Source organism: Erinaceus europaeus, chromosome 18 (genome assembly GCF_950295315.1).
Source record: "Erinaceus europaeus chromosome 18, mEriEur2.1, whole genome shotgun sequence".
In the NCBI taxonomy this organism is placed as follows: Eukaryota; Metazoa; Chordata; class Mammalia; order Eulipotyphla; family Erinaceidae; genus Erinaceus; species Erinaceus europaeus.
Genome location: NC_080179.1, coordinates 16,651,917 through 16,667,988, shown reverse-complemented (window position 1 = coordinate 16,667,988; position 16,072 = coordinate 16,651,917). Strand labels below are relative to the sequence as shown.

Here is a 16,072-nt window from a genome sequence, read left to right as displayed (position 1 = left end):
CCGACCAGTCAACGTCCATGTTCAGCGGGGAAGCAATTACAGAAGCCAGACCTTCCACCTTCTGCAACCCACATCGACCCTGGGTCCATCCATGCTCCCAGAGGGATAGAGAATGGGAAAGCTATCAGGGGAGGGGATGGGATATGGAGATTGGGTGGTGGGAATTGTGTGGAGTTGTACCCCTCCTACCCTACGGTTTTGTTAATTTATCCTTTCTTAAATAAAAAAAAAATTGTAACAGAGCAGAAAAAAAAAAAAGATCCCTGTCCCCTCACTGCCTGCCTTCCCATCTCACTACTAGATGCCTCTCCCTACAAGTCAGAACCATCAGACACTTTCCCCTGTGATCTCTGCTGAAATCCGTACTCTCTCCACTACTATAGTCTTTTCTCTTTCCCTCCTCCCTTCTGTATCGCTACGGTCAGAGCTAAGAAGCATTATGGGGATTCATTCTCTCTTGATCTGAACTGAAACTCAGCATTTTCTCCAGATTACAATATGATTGGGGGATTCTCTTGCGCACTTGTCCTCAAGTTCAAAGTTGCAGATAGAAAGAACTGGCCCCTGTAAAGCAGAAAGTCCACAGGCACACCATCTACCAGTGTGCCAGTACAGAATTGTTCCATCTACGACCGGAAGCCCTGCAAGTTAGCATCAATCTCAAGAAGCAAGAGCAGAGCACAATTTGAATACCATCCAAGACGGTCTGCCTCAGCAAAAAATAGCAATGTGTTGTTCTTCAATCTAGGGGTAAGAAACACAAACTAAGGGTCCCAGGCGATGGTGCATCAGGTAGAGTGCCCATGTTACCATGTACAAGGACTCGGGCTCAAGCCGCTGATCCCCACCTGTCGGAAGGAAGTTTCACAAGTGGTGAAGCAGTGTTGCAGGTGCCTCTCTTTCTCTTTCCCTCTCAATTTCTCTGTCTCTATTTAAGAGAGAGAGAGAGAAGAGGAGAGGAGAGGAGAGGAGAGGAGAGGAGAGGAGAGGAGAGGAGAGGAGAGGAGAGGAGAGGAGAGGAAGAAAGAAGGAAAGAGAGAGGTGGGGGAGGAAGGGAGAGAGGGAGGATGAAAGAGAAATGGCCGCCAGGAGCAGTGGATTTCTCGTGTAGGAACCAAGCCCCAGAAATAATCCTGGTAGCATGAAAGAAAGGAAAGAAGGAAGGGTGGGAGGGAGGGAGGAAGAAGGAAGGAAGGAAGGTAGGAAAGTAGGAAGGAAAAACGAAAGAAAGGAAGAAAGAAAGAAAGAAAGAAAGAAAGAAGGAAGGAAGGAAGGAAGGAAGGAAGGAAGGAAGAAAGAAAGAAGGAAAGAAAGAAAGGAGAGAGAGAGAGAGGATAAGAGACTCAATCAGCAATGGTCACAACTACCAACCAAGGGTACAGGCAGAACCCCCAGGGCAAAGCTCCACCGGCGGCCTCTCACTGACCACCAGCATGACCGACAGCACAGGCACATATCCTCTAAAGCCAACACTGACAGTCACCGGCCTACACTGTGGCATCTGAGCGCCAGAGTGAACAGTGACCTCTACGCACAAACTGCACAGGCAAAGGCACAAAAGCTGCAGCACCCCCTACTCTCTCAATTTCTCTCTGTCTTATCCAGTGGGGAAAAAAGGTCACCAGGAGCAGTGGGTTTGTACTGCAAGCACTGAGCCCCAGCAATAGCCCTGGAGGCAAAAAAACAATAATTAAATAAAAAGTACATTTTTTTTCCTCCAGGGTTATTGCTGGGCTCGGTGCCTGCGCCATGAATCCACCGCTCCTGGAGGCCATTTTTCCCCCTTTTGTTGCCCTTGTTGTAGCTTCGTTGTGGCTATTATTATTGCCCTTGTTGACGCAATTCGTTGTTGGATAGGACAGAGAGAAATGGAGAGAGGAGGGGAAGACAGAGGGGGAGAGAAAGACAGACACCTGTAGACCTGCTTCACCGCCTGTGAAGCGGCTCCCCAGCAGGTGGGGAGCCGGGGGCTTGAACCGGGATCCTTACACCGGTCCTTGCGCTTAACCCACGTGCACTTAACCCACTGCACCACCACCCGACCCCCAACAAGTAAATTTTTAAAAAAGAAGAAACAGAAGAAGTTTTGATGTTGTAGTGTCTCCTCCTCTATCTGAATGAATGAAAAATGTGGCCAAATCAGTGAAATCACACATGCGTAAGGCCCTAGTTACACACACACATATACGCACACACCACCACCACCAAAAACAACAAACTGCATTGTTTAGATAGTGCCTTATTTGAAGATGGTAAGTCTGTCCCTTCACAGGCACTGAACACATTCTATGCTCAGTCGTCTCATCTTATAGATTACTCTTTCTTCTTCTTTTCTAATAGTTTATTTTTTTAATATTTATTTATTCCCTTTTGTTGCTCTTGTTTTTCATTGTTGTTGTAATTATTATTGTTGTTGTTATTGATGTCATCGTTGTTGGATAGGACAGAGAGAAATGGAGAGAGGAGGGGAAGACAGAGAGGGGGAGAGAAAGACAGACACCTGCAGACCTGCTTCACCGCCTGTGAGGCGACTCCCCTGCAGGTGGGGAGACCGGGACTCGAACCGGGATACTTAGGCCAGTCCTTGCACTTTGTACCACGTGAGCTTAACCAGATGCGCTACTGCCCGACTACTTTAAAAAAAAAAAAAAGAACCACCACCAAAAGACTCTGTCTCATCCTCCCCCCCCAGTGAAGCTGAGCACCCACCCTCACCCTCCACCCAGAGATTTTTACTTTGCTGCCCTACTCCAAACTCAGTCAGATCCTGCTTTGACTTTCCCTTTCTATTCTTCTTTCTCGACTTCTGTTGATGAGTGGGATCATCCCATACTCATCTTTGTCTTTCTGACTTAGCTCACTTAACAGAATTCCTTCTCGCTCCATAATAACAGAGACTAACTATAACAGCTCCATAAAAACACTGTATAAGCTTAAGGTGTACAATGTGCTGATTAGCTGTACTTATGCTTTGTGGTATGACTATTGCTGTAGCCTTAGCTAAGATCTCCATTATTCTACTACATAATTATCATCCCTATTTTTTTTGTAAGAACATCTATTCTCTCAGCAACTTTCAAGTAGATTCTTTTTTTGTTGTTGTTGTTTTTTCCTCCTCCAGGGTCATTGCTGGGCTCGGTGCCTGCACCATGAATCCACCGCTCCTGGAGGCCATTTTTTCCCCTTTTTGTTGCCCTTGTTGTAGCTTCCTTGTGGTTATTATTATTGCCCTTGTTGACACAATTCGTTGTTGGATAGGACAGAGAGAAATGGAGAGAGGAGGGGAAGACAGAGAAGAGGAGAGAAAGATAGACACCTGCAGACCTGCTTCACCGCCTGTGAAGCGACTCCCCTGCAGGTGGGGAGCCGGGGGATCGAACCGGGATCCTTACGCCGGTCCCTGCGCTTTGCGCCACATGCGCTTAACCCACTGCGCCACCGCCCGACCCCCTCAAGTAGATTCTTAACTGTAACCACAGTGCAGTGCATTAGATCCCTAGAAGTGACTTATTTTCTAACTGTACGTTTGTAACCCCTATCCCCCAACACCTCCCTAGTCTAGTTCCCTTCCCAATTTCCTGGTAACTGCTATCAACTGTTTCTGTGAATGCAACTTTTTCACACTGCACATGTAAAGCATGTCATATAACACTCTCAAGCTTCATCCATGTTATTGCAGAAAGCAGGATTTCCTTTTTTCTCCCGGTAGAACAATATTCCACTAGATATAAACACCACATCGTCTATATCTGATGGACACTTAGGTCGTGATAATAACTTAGCTATTGTATATAATGATTAAAAAATGTGGGGTGTGGATGCCGTCTTGCTAGGCACAAGCTTCCTCCCCCCCCAACAGAACACAACATCAGAGACAATCTCTCCAAATTAAAAATCTCATTTATAAAATGGCTGCTTAATTTTCCATAGTCTATTTAATATAAACCACTTACTTAACTTCTGTTCTATGCTACTGCAACAATTCTCTCTCCCTCTCCCTCTCCTTCTCCCTCTTTCTGCCTCCAGTTTATTGCTGGGGCTCTGTGCCAGCACTATAAATAAATCCACTGTTCCTGGTGGCCATTTTTTTTTCATTTTATTGAATAGGACAGAGAGAAATTGAGACAGGAGGGGGAGATTGAGAGGGAGAGAGACACCTGCAGCCCTGCTTCACCACTCGTGAAACAACCCCCCTGCAGGTGGGGAGCCGGAGGCTCCAACCCAGATCCTAGCACAGGTCCTTGTGCTTAGCACTGTGTGAGCTTAACTGGTCGGTGCATCACAGCCCGGCCCCCTACTGCAACAATTCTCTGAGGATCCATGCACGCACGCGTCTGTCTCTCTGCATTTGAACATGCTAACAAACAGAAGCCTTTATTTCTTTTAGAGTCCCCAAGGTGGTATTACTTTCCAAAAGGTATAGCGATTCACCAACCCATCACCACTGTTTGAAAATAGGCTTCCTCATCTCTTTGCCAGCACAATTCATTTTAGAAGTATGAACTTTCTCATATTTTTTTCCTGTCTTGTTTAAAATAATTTCTTTAGGGACCACATGTCACTTTCTTTACCTTTTTGAAAAAAAAATCCACTCATTTGAGTTCTGCATGCCTTGACTTTACTTCATTTTCTTGTGAGCATATGGTTTGTCTTCTAGAACTAGAAAATAAAAAACCTGTGCCTTGGCTCACAGAGCATAATTGTTCTGCACTGAAGTGAGTCAGAAATTCTTGATTTCTACTTACAGGAAACAGACACCTTTCAATCCTAATTTTCTCTTATCTAAGAAGTAGTCCGAGGAAATATAAATGTCTTAATGAGAAAAATGGGAACCTATAAAAGACAAAGATGGGAAATTTTAAAGGAGTTTCAAACTTACAAAGCTAACTGTGTTTCCTTTTTGAACGCAAAAGCCTGAAGACAAAGGTTCTTTGAGATCACTAGTTATAAGTCATACTGAATTACGTAAAGAGGAAAAAGTGAATCACAACAGATAGGAATTTGAACCCTAAGCATTGTTGAAAGCCCCATTCCCTTGTTGCTCCTGTTTGTTTTTCTGGGAGGTGAGACCAAATTCCACTTCTATCTTTGTAGTTGCTGAGTTCATTATAAAATTATTTGTACATAACTTCAGCAGTACATCGGCTAATCAGAAACAGCTGTACAACTGGATCCGTTTATATGAACAGAATAACCAAATCAATCAACAAAATTTCTAGCGTTTGAGTAGTTTGGGCCAACACTGTATAGCTCAGAATAATAGCAGTGCTTTGTGACTAACCTGACACAGATGGGGGGAAAACATATCTGCACAGCAGAAATTAAAACTAAAAATGAAGACACTCTGAGTTCTTATCTGTCATCAAAAACTTTTAGCCTGGGGGTCGGGCGGTGGCGCAGTGGGTTAAGCGCATGTGGCGCAGGGCACAAGGACCGGCGTAAGGATCCCGGAGTCGCTTCACAGGCGGTGAAGCAGGTCTGCAGGTGTCTCTCTTTCTCTCCCCCTCTCTGTCTTCCCCTCTTCTCTCCATTTCTCTCTGTCCTGTCCAGCAACAAATGACATCAACAATGGCAATGATAATAACCACGACGAGGCTGCAGCAACAAGGGCAACAAAAGGGGGGAAAAATGGCCTCCAGAAACGGTGGATTCATGGTGCAGGCACCGAGCCCAGCAATAACCCTGGAGGAAAAAAAAACAAAAAACTTTTAGCCTGTGTTTTTAATGTTAGTATTTAAAGATTAGGAAGCCTCATTGGACTTGTATCCTCTAAAGACTAGAATGAGATTTAATTGTTCACTTCAGTGTCTCTTGAAAGAGGAGTTTGCATATTCTTCCAGACTTCTAGGGCTGATGCTAAGAAAATCCCCTGGACAGAACACACTGACTTTAAGGAAGCCATGCTAAACCAGAAAGAAGGCACAAGTCCCCAAGAGAGACCAAGGCTGAAGCTCTGAAGTGATGTGACCAGAATTCCTTCAAATGTTGGGTCCTTATGCAAAACCCCCAAGTCCCCAGGGGCTGCATGTAGTTAGTCTTCACAGAGAATGTAATATATAATAGCACAGAAGAGCTGATGAGAATAGGGAAATCTTTCAACTTTGGGTCTCCATGTGTGCCCCAGTCCTGAGGGGTTCTGAATTCTCTACTACTTAAAAACACAGGTTAGGGAGTTGGGCAGTAGCGCAGTGGGTTAAGCGCAGGTGGCACAAAGCACAGGAACCAGTGTAAAGATCCCGGTTCGAGCCCCCGGCTCTCCACCTGCAGGGGAGTTGCTTCACAGGCAGTGAAGCAGGTCTGCAGGTGTCTTTCTCTCCCCCTCTCTGTCTTCCCCTCCTCTCTCCATTTTTCTCTGTCCTATCCAACAACGATGACAACGATAATAACTACAACAATAAAAAACAAGGACAACAAAAGGGAATAAATAAATAAGTAAATATTAAGAAAAAAGGTTAATTTCAATCCAGCTAGGCAGAGTGCTAGAGCTAGGCTGGGTGGACTCCCAGTGCCTGGTTGGCTCTGATGTGGAGTTGACCTTGGCAGGGAGCTGCTTTAGGTTTTAGTCAGTGAGTGGCCTAGGGAGTTAGAAATGGACAGTGACAGGGAGAAGTGGCACCTTTCCTGCCTCCATGTATCATGATTTTAGCGTTGAAATTTGCACTTGTATGTTGAAACCTTCATATGCTGATGCCTGAGGGAATATATTCCCTTTTCATTTTCACTCTACCCCTGGCTTTAGATGTTCATCCATCCTCAAGAGATATGCTAGATACTTGAAAATTAAAGCACTTCTAGGTTAAGATGCAAGATCAGCTAGCTCACTGACCTGAATCCCTTTAGCACTGAGTACTCTATTAAAGACAGAATGGTGAAGTGACAAGAGGAGTAGACTAGAAGCTCTTCACTATCATCTGACCCCAGGTTTGTTTCTTAGTAGCATATGACCTTGATCACCATAAAACAATGCCAAAAGAAATCTAGAAGGAACCCTTCTGCACTGCTGGTGGGAATGTAAATTGGTCCAAGCCCTGTGGAGGGCAGTCTGGAGAACTCTCACAAGGCTAAGCATGGACCTTCCATATGACCCAGTAGTTCCTCTCCTAGGGATATACCCCAAGGATTCCATAACACCCAACCAAAAAGAAATGTGTACACCTATGTTCATAGCAGCACAATTCATAATAACTGAAACCTGGAAGCAACCCAGATGCCCAACAACAGCTGAATGGCTTAGAAAGCTATGGTGTGTGTGTGTGTGTGTGTGTGTGTGTGTGTGTGTGTGTGTGTGTGTGTGTACAATGGAATAATATGCAGCTATTAAAAATGATGAATTCACCTTCTTCGTCTCATCTTGGAAGGAGCTTGAAGGAATTATGTTAAGTGAGATAAACCAGAAAGAGAAGCATGAATATGGGATGATCTCAATCATGGTCATAAGTTCAGAATTAAGAACACAAGAGGAAACACAAAGCAGAACTAGGACTGGGTTTAGGTATTCCCAAAGCAAAGGATTCTTAGTGTGTATGTGTGTGTGTGTGGGGGGACTTTCATGTCCCGGTGCATGATGGCGGAGGAGGACCTAGGCAGGAAGTTAGAGTGTTTTACAGAAAACTGAGAAATTTTACACATGTACCAACAACTGTATTTACAGTTGACTCTAAAACGTGAATCCCGCCCACAAAAAAAGATGTGTTTGGAATTTTTACTATAGCTCAAAATGCAAACTGCACAAGGTGTCATGTTTGGTAAAGTAACATGTTAATAATACCCTAATAAATATTATTACTCATTAATAATGTATAAAATGTTAATGAAATAATATTTCTTACAGAAAAAGTACCACTTACTTAAAGATTTAGTTTTTTAAAAATTTTTTTACATTTATTTATTTTCCCTTTTGTTGCCCTTGTTGTTTTTTATTGTTGTAGTTATTCACAAAAAATATTTAAACCAAAACTTTGGTTATATAAATAATTTTTATTTGTTATTAATGGCATGCTACAAGATTGTTAGATGATGATGTATAGCTCCACACCACACCCGTCACCAAAGTTCTGTGTGCCTACCCTCCCAGAGATAACCACCATAGTTCTCACGAGTTTTTCTATATTTATTTATTTATTTTCCTTTTTGTTGCCCTTGTTGTTATTGTTGTTGTAGTTATTATTGTTGTTATTGATGCCGTCGTTGTTGGATAGGACAGAGAGAAATGGAGAGAGGAGGGGAAGACAGAGAGGAGGAGAGAAAGACACCTGCAGACCTGCTTCAACGCTTCCAAAGCGACCCCCCTGCAGGTGGGGAGCCGGGGACTCGAAGCGGGACCCTTACTCTGGTCCTTGCACTTTGCGCCACCTGCGCTTAATCCGCTGAGGTACCACCCGACTCCCTGGTTATTTCTTAAGCCATCCACAGAAATCCAGTTGAGGTTCTAATTGATAAGAGTGGGTCCAGCTTACTTACAAAAAGGTTTTGAAAAGCTTTCAAGTATTTCTTAGGCCCTCAAAAACTGACTTAGAAATTTCAGGGCCATCTGAAAGCCTGCCATCGGGCCCATCAACCTCCTGCAGAGTAATGGGGAAGACTGTAGGCTCAGTCCTTCTATTTTCCCTGAGAGTTTCTTCTTGCTCATTCACCGTTATGCACTTCCTGGAATACATTCTTCTCTCCCCCACCCAATATATATATATTGCTTATGGGATTTGGGTCGATTCCAGAAAACCCGCTCTTTCCTTGCTTTGATTGGGTTGTCAGAAAAGCCATGGCGCATTTTTGCATAGCAAATACATCATGATTTTTCCGACAGCCCCATCCATCTCAGGCTCATCTGCATCCATTATTTAAATATCCATCTCCGTAACACAAGATTATTATGGTCAAGATAACAATCTCACGGTTCACATTTTTAGAAAAAGAATAGCCAGAGTAGATGTTTTCTCAAGATCTTCTCCAAGGTTTGAAGGCTCCCTACTTTTAAAATTAATTCAGTTGGGAAGTGAGGGGGGTTTCCTGAAACAATAACATGTTCAGGACAGGCCCAATCGGTCACATGGATTGTGCGTTGCTTTCCCATGTGTGTAACCCAGGTTCCACCTGACCCCACTAAATTGGAAGAAGGTATGGTGCTGTGGTCTCGTTCTCTCTCTCTCTCTCCTTTACAACCTTATGAGGGAGAAGAGCTACATATACTTCAGAAAAGTGGATTTCCAGGGGCCAGGTGGTGGCTCACCTGGTTGAGCGCACATATTACAGTGTGCAGAGAACCAGGTTTGAGTCCCCGGTCCCCACCTGCAGGGGGAAGCTTCACGAATGGTGAAGCAGGGCTGCAGGTGTCTCTCTGTCTCTCTCCCTCTCTATAAACATCTTCCCTCTCAATTTCTGGTTGTGTCTACCCAATAAATAAATACAGATAAAAAAAGAGTGGGTTTCCACAGGTGCAGCCCAAGTAAACAGTTATGGGAACTTACTGAGAAGCCAGAGGACTCAACCACTAGTGACGAACACAGCGTCTTGGCTACTCTTAAGAAACATGTTTTGTTTTGCTAGTTTTACCAGAGGACTACTCAATTCTGATTTATGATGGTGATTTATAAATAATAAATCCCCCAATACTGAGATTCTTCTCAGTGAGATTCCTCAGTTGCTATGAGAATAGATAAAATGGCCAGTGTGAAAAACTAACTACAGACAAGGACTGAAGGAAGGATCCCTGTTTGAGCCCTCAGCTCCCCACCTGCAGGGTGGGGGGGGGGTCACTTCACAAGCAGTGAAGCAGGTCTGCAGGTGTCTTTCTCTCCCTCTCTGTCTTCCCCTCCTCTCTCCATTTCTTTCTGTCCTATCAGGCAAGAACAACATTAATAACAACAACAATAATAACCACAACAACAGCAACAAAAGGAAAAAAAATAATTTTTAAAAGACCTTTTCCTGGGCCTCACCCAGAGTTACAGAATCAGGCTTCTATAAACTTCTAGTTGCACCCACAGCTAAGAACCAACATACTTCAATATGAACCAAGGTGGCTAGCAAAAAAAGCATTGCTCATTAATGGAAGGTGTTCTGAGGACTCTGGGCGGCCCAGAGTTTTTATTATTCAAGAGCATACAAATGACATAGTTAATTATTTTGACCTCATCATAATCCCTACAAAGTAAGGAGCTGATAACAGTCAGGACTGGCAATACAACAAGCCCAGGGAGGAAATATTCATTTTTCACAGGGAGAAGGGAACCTGAGGTAACTCAACCAGAGCAGGAAAGGTGGAATACATCAATCTTCCTCAGTCTCGCACATAGTAGACACTTAATAAACATTTGCTAAACTGACAACAATTGACTCAAGAACTGACTGCCTCCAGCTGGAAGTAATTTTACTCACCTCTCAATTCCTTGCATTTCATCTGTACCTTTCAAAAAAATAATAACCTCACTGACCACATTTGTTGTGGATTCCTGCTATTTGAAACCGGGCTCATCTCTGCTAGAAGATAAGCATTCATAAACAAACTCTATTGATTTCTGAGCTAATTCTCCTGACACTCTCCAACCCCCCACCCTGCATCCCAACAGGGGGCACAGCATTGACCCCCTGGCAGAGACACTCCGGAAAAGTATCTGACTTGATCCCAACTGTGATGTGTTTCACATATGTGGTTTGCAGCTATGAGCAAGGCATAAGTCCACATCTTTGGCATCAGAACATAACCGTGGCTTGCTGGGACATAGCAGCAAAAAGGCTTCTCCATAGTAGATACCATTCCTTTTTTTTTTTTCCTTTCTTTTAACCAGAACACTGCTCAGCCCTGGTTTATGGTGGTATGGGGAGCGAACCTGGGACTATGGAGCCTCATGAGAGTCTTTTTGCATAACCATTATGCTACCTACTCTTGCAGGTCTCAGAAAGATCATTCTAGGGGACAGAATCCCAAGTAGGAGATACTTAAAAATGAATGAGTACTGATGTGGTAAACAGTCAATTGTATTTATATATTTGCTTCAAGTTTGGGAGCTACTCCTTGCCCTAATCCAGCTTTCTAGTTCTATTCTCAACTCTGACTGCATCTCCCCAGACAAAATTTTTAGTCCACCCCCATGTTAACTGTTAAGCTCAAGCAAAGATTACTAAATTATGGGTGGGCCTTTAGGAACATACCTAAAACAGACTTCTTAGTTTCTTACTATCCTAAAATCTCTGTTCTCATCTGCTCTATTCCTGCTTTCTGGTTCCTGCTTATTAAACATTTTGTCCTGCTTCATATCTTTTTTTTTTCCTGCTTCATATCTTAACTGCTTTTTAGACAACGAGTTGCTGATGCTTCTATGCTTCCATCCTGACTTCCCTGGGCAGATGACCTCACCATGTGTCCCAGTACCTCATCTGTCCAGAGCCCGACTAACTAGGGGAAGACAGAAACAAGCTGGGGATATGGATTGACCAACATCCATGTCCAGAGTTGAAGCAGTTACAAAAGTCAGAACTCCCACAAAACGATTTTTGGTTAATACTCCCAGAATGAAGGAGAAATGTGAGGGGAAGATGACCAGAGGGCTCTGAAACCCAGTTCCATCGGGACCCAGAGAGAGAAGAGGAAAAAAGAAAGACATTCAGAAGTGGTAATAAGTATAGGTGTGACTTAGAAAGGCAAAGAAGGCTAGACCATAGGAAAAAATAGGCAAAAATATAGATAGACAGACAGACAGTTATAAAAATAACAGTCAAGCACTGTCTGTGGCATTGGGAGAACCACTGCAGTTTCCATTGGAGGGAATGGGGACACAGAACTCTGGTGGTAGGAATGGTGTGGAATTGTACCTCTGTTATCTTGTAAATTTGTATATCAATATTAAATCAGTAATAAAAAATATAATAAGAAATGAAGGGGTAACAGCCAGGCAGTGGCGCACCCAGCTGAGCACACACACCGCCATATGCAAGGGTCTAGGTTCAAACACCTGGTCTCCACCTGCAGGGGGGGAATTTCACAAGCAGTGAGGTAGTGCTGCAGTTATCTATTTCTCTAGCTCTTTATCTCTCCCCCACCTGATCTCCCCTTGCCCTCTCAATTTCTCTGTTCTAAAAAACAAAAAAGAAGGAGGGAGGGAGGGAATGATCACCAGGAGTTGTGGATTCATCATGTAGGTACCAAGACCCAGCGATGACCCTGATGGCAGAAAAGACAGGGGAGGACAGACAGAAGCACGTAAAAATGTCCTTTCATTTAGGGTTTGTTCTCCTGGTGTGCACTGTATAAACCATTTATATCTCTAAAAGTATAACCATCCCTAGGAATACCCTAAGGTGAAATATCAAGGGTAGTGGCAAAGACCCAATAAATTCTTTCCACAAAGGGGGTCTTGTCCCTAACCAGAATACCTGAGACATTGTCTTTTGAAAGGTAGCCCACACACCTCTTCATTTCTCTCTCTCTCTCCTGACACTTTAGCTCTTTATTACCCTGCCCAGCAGGGTATCTGTGTGGCTCTCTAACGTTCGGTGTAGTCTTTTTCACACTCTATTATGCCACCGGATTTTCAAGCCCACGAATGAAAGAAAAAATAAAGGCTATTTACCCAAGTTCTACTGAGATAAAAGTGAGGTTCTACTTGCAGAGCATGCTTCGTGGCGCCAGAGAGTGACTGAACACACCCAAGATACTTAACCAGTGAAATGAGCAAACAGATGAAAGAAGGCAGGAGTCTCTCCAGATGGAAGTCATCTCATGGTCTCTAAAGATCCGATCCCAAAGATCCGATCTGAGCATGCTTACAAATCCCTGTGCTCTACATTCCACAACCTAGGAAGAGTGTATGTGCTTCTCAAGAACTAAAGTTATAACAGAGGCTGGGTGACTCCCAACGAAGAAAATGATATTATTGTATCTTGATAAACACAATCTAGTCTGTCACTGTCATTCGGCAAGTGCTCCTACAAGTGCCCAGGGATTTGGTCCTGGAGAAACTCCACCTTGTGGAGATGACAAACAAGTAAACAGTCACAGCAAGAGTAAAAGGCAGTACTGTGGGATGGGAAAGAGGTATTTATTACATGCTGCTTTTCTATGCAGAATTCCCTTGCCTCGACAAAGTCAAAAGATGATTTATACACACTGAACTTGAACATTCCTTGGAAAGGCATTTTTGAAGAGGAAAAATACGCCAGTGGCCAAAAATAAAAAAAATAAATAAATAAAAGGTATTATTTTAACACAGCCTTGAGAAACTGACAAAATAAAAGCTGCTTAGGGCAAGGCTGTGTCCAGCTGCATGGCCTGAAGTCTTGGGCCAGCCACCTGCAGCCAGCGAGGGTGGGGTCAAGAGATGACCCAGGAAACAATGACGAAAAATGACAGGCCCAGGTTAGAATAGTGAGGGAATCATGAAAAGAAATGAAATCAGAGAAAGGAACCAAGTCCATCTAAGCAATGCTAACAACTGGAGGTGTTTCCCAAAGAAGTGAGGTAAGGCCAGGAGCCAGTGACCCCGGAGGGACCAGCAGGGCCAGGAGACTTAGTCAGGTTCTTCTCTTCACACAGACAGACCCTTTGCTAACCTCAGAGTTCAAACGTCAGGAGTTAAAAGATTTAGGTCACACTGGACCAACTGGTTCCTGTTACATTTGCCACTTTATTTAACTGTCCTTTATTATTGTTTTTAAAGTAAAACATTCTTATTAGAAAGAAACGGGGGGGGGGGGAGTAGAAGAGAGAGTGAAATGAAACTGTTAGGAAAGTTAGGGAGAGGCCCTTAGGGAAAGCGCTGACCTAACTGCAAGTCAGCTCAGGTCAATGCAAACGAGAAAGGCTGGCACTGTATTGATGCAGGCGCCAGGAGCCAGGAGGGCACCTGGAGGGAGATTTCGAAGCCGGGCTGAAAACCAGGCAAGGTCCCCTCCGACCAGGGAGGCAGGCGGTTCCAGCGCACCGAGCGGCCCCGAGGATGCCCGAAAAGCCCCCCCAAGCACTCGAGCAGCGGATATGGATGCGGGCCCTGCGCAAACCCGCGAGTCCTGCTGCGGGGCGGGGAAGTTGGGCTGGAGCGGGTCCCGAGCTACCCGGCGGCCCGGCACCCGCAAAGCCCAGGAGCGCGCCCTGCCCCGGAGGCGCCCGCATCCGGAGTCCCGCGCGCGGGCAGCGGCTGCTCCCCAGGCCGGCGGCCGCCAGGGCGGGCAGGGCGCGCGGGCAGCCAGGCCGAGAAGAGCCGCTCCCCAGGCCGCGCGCCCGCAGCCCCGCCGCCCCCGCGCGATGCCAAGCGGCTCCCGGAGCCCCGCGCAGCCCAGCCCCTCCCCGCAGACCCGGGAGGGCTCGGGGGTCCCCACGGGCGCTGCCTTGAGACCCCGGGACCCCGTGGCGCGTCCCTTACCACGCAGCGGCTCCAGGCGACTCCAGGGCCCCGCGGCGCGCCGGGCATTTTTTTTTCCCCCCCTGGGAAACTTCTCCGGAGTCTGTAGGGCTGAGCCGACAGGGCAGGAAAAGCTCCCAGCGCCGGGAGGCTGCGACCATCCGGGAACTTTGCCGCGATGTAAACCCTCCCCCTCGGCTCCCGGTCCCCCCCCCCCAGGCCCCGCCACATGTTGGAGGCCCTGAGCGCTGCGCCCTGGTTGCGAGGCGCTGCGCCCCTCACGCCTCCAGCCCGCGGAGGAGCTTGGCGGGAGCGGGTAGGTAGGGTGCTGGGGTGGTGCGTGCTTTCGCCCCCGTCCCCGGGGACACTCAGAGGCCCAGGACAGGCGTTTGCAGAGGAGCGGGCACTGGAAGTGGTTTCTTCCCTTTTCTTTTCTATTCCTTTCTTTCTTTCTTGTTTTATTTTTTAATTTTTAAAAATTATCTTTACTTATTTATGGGTTAGAGACAGCCAGATATCAAGAGAGATGGGGGAGATACAGAAGGAGACCGAGAGACACCTGCAGCCTTGCTTCACCACCCGTGAAGCTTTCCCTCTACGGGTGGAGACCGGGGCTAAGAACCTGGGTCCTTGCGCACTGTAACATGTGGGCTCAACCAGATGCGCCACCACCCGGCGTCCTGGAAGTGTTTTCTAAGGTCTTGTGGACTTTGAGTGTCGACTTCTGTTTTCACACGCCAAAGTCTGCAGTTCTCTCCAGCCACCCCACTCCTTTTCCTCTGTTCTCCAAAAACCAAATCCAACGTTGAGACACCTAGAATTGAGAGTCCGTTTCTAAAGTGACACTTTGACAATGGAGTGGGGACCCACAGAGGCCCGAGGGCCGCATTCATCTGTCCCCCTGCTCACACTGTAGAGACTACAGTACTGTTGCTTTTCCCATGGAAAGATGCCAGTGCTTCCAGCCAATCGGTTGGGGTCCTCTGACTAGTTTTCCTGTTGACAAGATGAGTTATCACTTACTACCCACCCTCCCTAAATACTGTAGAATGAATCACAGACATTTGAAAACAGCTGAGACCTAGCTAACTCTTTACCAGGTTCTGACCAGCTCTGAAAATGAGCACTCACCGCCTTGAACCCAGGTCTTTGCACGTGTGCTCAACAGGGTGTGCCGCCACCAGCTCCCCCACCTCCTTTCTCGGCAGAATACTTACTTTGTAAATGTTCCTGAAGATACTGCTCAACATGATTTTCCAAAAATATTTATTAACCTGGGGTGTCGGGCTGTAGCGCAGCGGGCTAAGCGCAGGTGGCGCAAAGCACAAGGACCGGCATAACGATCCCGGTTCGAACCCCGGCTCCCCACCTGCAGGGGCGTCGCTTCACAGGCGGTGAAGCAGGTCTGCAGGTGTCTATCTTTCTCTCCCCCTCTCTGTCTTCCCCTCCTCTCTCCATTTCTCTCTGTCCTATCCAACAACGACAACAACAATAATAACTACAACAATAAAACAAGGGTAACAAAAGGGAATAAATAAATAAAATAAATATAAAAAAATATTTATTAACCTGTGTGAAAGAGAGGGAGAGAGAACCAGAGCACCGTGCTGTCACATTCAATGACAGGGATGAAACTCGCGACGGTTTGCTTGCAAGTCCAGAGTTCTGCCACTATGTACCACATCTTTTTAAGGTTTATTATATGTTAGCCTTTCTTTTAAGACCATTTATATGTTAAT

At 45.7% G+C, this 16,072-nt stretch overlaps 2 protein-coding genes across 8 annotated transcripts in view; one reads left to right on the top strand and one right to left on the bottom strand.

The window, feature by feature from the left end:
• Positions 1–14,527, bottom strand: part of WIPF1 (WAS/WASL interacting protein family member 1) — a 151,083-nt gene extending 136,556 nt beyond the window's left edge. For 5 of the 7 annotated variants that reach the window (XM_060177681.1, XM_060177680.1, XM_060177684.1 and 2 more), the window contains exon 1: positions 14,355–14,526. The gene's annotated coding sequence lies outside the window, so the exon portion shown is untranslated. Of the gene's footprint in view, positions 1–14,354 lie in introns of all 7 variants that reach the window. The other 2 variants (XM_060177686.1, XM_007537523.3) reach the window with 2 other exon arrangements.
• The window catches only part of SCRN3 (secernin 3), a 302,935-nt gene extending 287,252 nt beyond the window's left edge, over positions 1–15,683 (top strand). The window contains exon 7 of the transcript XR_009545926.1: positions 15,646–15,683. The gene's annotated coding sequence lies outside the window, so the exon portion shown is untranslated. The remainder of the gene's footprint in view (positions 1–15,645) is intronic.
• The last annotated feature ends 389 nt before the right edge of the window (positions 15,684–16,072 follow it).